This window comes from Olea europaea, chromosome 14, assembly GCF_002742605.1.
Source record: "Olea europaea var. sylvestris chromosome 14, O_europaea_v1, whole genome shotgun sequence".
NCBI lineage: Eukaryota > Viridiplantae > Streptophyta > Magnoliopsida > Lamiales > Oleaceae > Olea > Olea europaea.
The window spans coordinates 15,442,406-15,447,747 of NC_036250.1; the positions used below are offsets into that span (position 1 = coordinate 15,442,406).

General features: G+C 32.3%; 1 pseudogene; it reads right to left on the minus strand.

Moving 5' to 3' along the window:
* LOC111409568 lies at positions 1-875 on the minus strand (annotated as a pseudogene).
* Positions 876-5,342: the final 4,467 nt, after the last annotated feature.

Here is a 5,342-nt window from a genome sequence, read left to right on the forward strand (position 1 = left end):
TCAAAAGAAGCTCCGTCTTGGTCTTTCCTCAGCAACATTCACTCGAATTGCCCTTCCATCCAAATTCTGCATTACAAATTACACTAGAGGTCAGAACCAGACATGCAATTTCAACTATCACGTCATTCTAACTTTTGTGAATAGGTGATAAATCAAGAAAAAATTATACTTCTTTGACCTGTTTAATAAGGTGGATTGGACGTTAATGGAGTGTATTAAATAATTCAATATAATTAAATTATTTGTCCTGCTAAGACGGGCTGTACGCAAGTGCATAAGCACTCTCTGATAGTCTGATATATGAATATTTGGTTTAGTTATTGAATATCACAAAATATAACGATTCTGATTAATTTTATTTATGGTACAGGTTTCCCTTGCATTTAAGTTAACTCAAGAATCGAAGTTACTATCGATCTCCAGCAAAATATTTTTAGTTCTAAGCATCAAATTTGGTTAGAAGATAACTGAAAGTCAAAAAGTGGAAAAGCATGGCCAAATCAATTACCTGTCCATCGAAGGCAGCCATCGCATCATTCAATTCAGTCTTGCTTGACATTGTCCAAGATCGTCACTGAGATTTTGGAGGATCTTAGACCAATTTCAAATATGGAATCCTATATATATATATATATATATATAAAATAAAAAGATAATAATATTTTTGGAGCCCTAACCGAAGTGGGGCCTTAACAATCGTCTACTCTGCCTATAATCAGGGCCGGCACTAATATTGTCACAAAACCAAATCCACGTGAGCGACCACTCTCCCGATCAAATACTACCTTTGCATCAACCACCTTGCCGTGCTCGCTGAACACCTGCTCTAATCGAGCATCATCCACTTGCCATGGTACTTGGTAGATTACCAACATAAATTCTGGAGGAAGGCTCGAACACACTGGGAGGCCTTTCTGGTCGTGAACCTCTTGGAGCAGCCTTATTTACAGTTAAAAGCCTTCCATTTATATCCTGGGGTAATAGTCGATTTGAAATCAGGCTTGTACTGTAGAGCAAGAAAGTGTGCCTGAAATCAGGATAATTAAGAAGTGAAAATTTCCCATTGGTCCCAAACTATTGTTCCAATAACAAGTCACCAATACCATCCAATCCTTCGTAAAATTATCACATATCTCCAATGAAAACATGGCTCACTTGAATCTTTGAGGAACCAACCAATCTTGGGAATCAAAATCTACTTTAATAAACTTAGACACACAATGGCCACCTGACAAATTAATGGAGACTCATACTGTTTCGGTCATTGGGGGCAGACTGCAACTATAACAAAAAGTTATTTTGCTGCTTGCTAGTTATTGAAGGTTAGGGACCAACTTGCAACTGAGCAATAGGTTTGGGACAATGGTGCGCATTTTTCCCTATTAAGGAATTATGCAGAAGAACTAAAATACGATTCTGACGAGAGCTTAATGTACGTCATGCATGTTGGTGTACTTTTAAATTTAATCTAGTCAAATCACCAAAATTCCACATTGACTTTTCAAAATATAAATATGATTGCTTTGGCCTCTTGAACATTGAAAGACAAAAATACCCTTAATTATATTATACAATTACAAAACCTTATTTTGTTTAAAAGATATTATAACCCTTTTAGTTAATAATTGAAAATCAAATACGTTCCACTTAAAATTTCAAAACTATCTTCTAACACAGATAAAAACTCTCATCTTTCATCTGTTTCAACTCAAAATCTCATAAAAAATTCGAATGCTGAAACCGAATTTTTTTTCACTATCAATCACTTCGGATCAGTAAGTATATTCACACATGTTTAATTTCGTTTTCGGTAAATTAGTGTACGTTTTAATCGATATATTTTATTTTGATATAGATTAGTGAATGCAGATAATTTTTTTTTAATAGATCTATAACTCTTTAGAAGCATACAAGAAAAAAATGCGTCTGCGTCATTCAGACGGACGTTTAAACAGTCCACTGACCATTTAAACAGCCAATCGACTGTTTCGACTGCTTTGATGTCAAATTTTTTAATAATATTTATTGCCACGGATTCTTACAATTAATAATTTTAATTATTAAATAAACAAATTTCTGAATATTTTTTATTGTAATTAATTAAAATTATGTTTCGTCATGCAGATATGACTATAATTTCGATTTATTACTTTGGTGATTTTGAATTAAATGAAAATGATCGATGAGTATGAAGATAAACGAGTAATATACATGGTGGTATTCTGTTACATGTTGACATACATGACTGACCCACTGGGGCCATGGCCCACCAATGCCGAACTACGTGGCATGGTTGCCGAGGCCCCTAGGAATGGTGAACACCCAACATCCAAAAGCAACAACTATGACGTGGCCCAGGTTGAAGTGCAATGGCTGAGGTGGTCCATATCGAGGCCCAAGATACCAAAGCCGAACTCCAAAACATCTTTGACATCACTCCACACCAAAGATCCGGTCATACACAAGAATCTTCCTTGAATAATTGATGGGGCACACACAATAGAGGGGGGATTTTTCTAAATGGCCTATCACTATTCATTCTTGCCAAAATGTCTATAATACCCTTAATGAAATGGCTTGTCATATTTTGCACAAAATATCCTGATTTATTGGGATAGTTCCAAAATTCTTTTATTTCTTTCATTTCGAATTTTAATATATAGTTCCATCCTTTGATCTAATAAATTAGCATAATCTTTAATATAATTGTCATATTAATCTTTAAAATTATCATATTTCTTAGACGATATATCCATAGTTTCTAGTTGAGAAAAAATACTTTTTATTTTTCCTAATAATCTTTTTAATAGATTATCTAATCCCTTAGTTGTATAGCCTGGCATCATATAGATAATTCCTTACAAACTTTATGATAATAATAACATGATAGATAAGTTTTTGCAAATATGATAAGTAATAATCCCTACGATTCTTTTAAGATATTAGAAGAATTCTTTCTAAATTTAACAAAAACAATAATTTTACCTTACTTTTGATCTTAAATCTGTATTCTTAGAACCGAGTGACCTTCAGGCTCTGAATCTGTAAACTGCTCCCTTAAACGGCCTTTTGCCTCAATGGGAATTCTGCTATTTCAGTTTCTTGTCCTCACTGTATCTTTTCTTAGAATTAAGAATAAGGATCTTAAGTAAAGAAAATTCTCTTTTTGTCAAAGTAAGAAAGAAATTATCTTCTTCAATCTGTCAAGAATATATGGGATAGGAAGTTTGGAAGCTCATCTTTTTCTGATATCAAAAGATTGAAATTTTATTTATATAATGATTTATACAAGGTTTCTATTGTATACAAGGGGTATACAAGGGGTTTCCAGAAAAATTGGTTTTAAACAAAACTTAAGGAAAGAGAATGGTTTCTAACTCGAGATGCTCCATTCTCTCCCAAAGACCTCTATTTATACATGACTCAAACTTACTATTGTTGGTCTATTATATCATTGCATACATCAGAATTTGAAAAAAGGCTCACATGCATCTCTATTCTTTTCCTCCTGGGATCTACATTTTTACATGCGTTTTTTACTTTTTCATCAAAGGGGCATCTTTTCCTCTATTATTGCCTCTCCATCTTTGGCTCCATAAGCAGCTGGCTAGATGCTTTGGTAGTGGTAGGTCCCCTTTTATTTTTCTCCATTCATCTTTTATCTTGAAGAATCAATCTTTTAATCTTGTCTGCATGTGAGGCACTCCCTCAATATGCATGATTCTTGGATTGTTGTAGGACTTCCATTAATTTGATGAGTATCAAATTTCTGGATATATTCTTTCAAGATAGTAGATTTTTCTTTTCCATTATTCGTAAGGAGTGTCCATCCTTCATATTGGCACAAGTATCTGAATTTTTTATCATATAAGTTCTTTGCAATGTTGTAAAGGACTTTCATCCCTAAAACTCTTCGGGATTTTATCCATGATTTATTGATTTTAGGCAATGGTTTATTATTTCGGCCAACTTCAATCTGGAAATCTCGGCCAACATATCCAATTGTAATAATATGTTCAGTAGGATAGTATATCCTTCCATAAACCTCGGGACTTATTGAATAAAATTTGATATAAATTGATCTCCCTTGGGCAAATTTTGAAACTTCTACCTTGAATATATCATCAAAATTTTCAATTTCTTTTAAATCTTTTCCTGGATAGATCAAATCCATAATCTGCTGCCATTTTGACCATGAAAGGGTCTGCATCTTTGGTAATTATTAATCTAGGATAAACATGATCTCCCGATGCAATAAAATATGATTCATTTTCTTCCAATTCATAAACAATTTTGGCAAATGATCAATATTCTTCTTCTTTTGATGATAAAGGGGTATCATCATCTTCATCAGTTTTGATTCTGATAACTCTTGTATGTTCATCGCCATTTTTTATAGTCACCTTCCGCGGGCTTGCTATGTCTCGTTTGATATTGCTGGGTCCACTGTTGCTTCATGACTGTGTGCCTATTTGTATTTTTGAGATTGTATCAATTGGTATTTCCTGTTTGGTATTTAATGACTCGAATTGTGAAGTAATATCAACAATTCTGTCATTCAATTCTTTGGTATATTTGGAATGAGAATTAGAGATTTTCACCAACAATTTGACATTTTGTTGGATAGATTCTGCTATTTGCTCTAATTGCTCAATTCCAATTTCCATATCTTCTGATTCTTCCATGAGGAATTTCATTCGTGTTGACATCTATTAATGAATTTTTAATATTATCCATCTCCGAATTCGATATTCCTGCTCAAAAAATCTGCAAGATAATTATTTATTCCTTTAATATGAACAATATCAAAATTGTAGAATGATAAATATGCTTGCCATCTGTGTAACCTTCTATATTGAGGTTCCATAGTCAACTTATTTCTAATAAGTCCTACAACTTGAGAATTATCAATTTCAACAATAAATTTTTTAGATAAAAGGAATAATGAAAACTTTTTTATTCCTCTAATAATTGCTAACAATTCTTTTTCATGAGTAGTTTAATTTATTTCTACTTGGTTAAAAATTCCACTTGAATATCTGCATATTTCATTTAAATCTGTTTTTAATATAGCTGCCTAATATTTATCCGAGACAACAGTATTAACAATTAAATTATCGTTTTATCTGGTAATCTTAGTTTTGGTAAATTTTTACATTCTTCTTTTAATGCTTTAACAATTTCAGTATGTTCTTTATTCCAACCTTTAGTATTTGTTTTTCTAAGTACAATTTGTATCTTATGTCTCTTTTTTGAGAGATTTTCAATAAATCTTTAAGTATAGTTTAGATATCCTAAAAATTTTTGTATTTGTTCTTTGGATTTTAATTCATCTGGAAAGC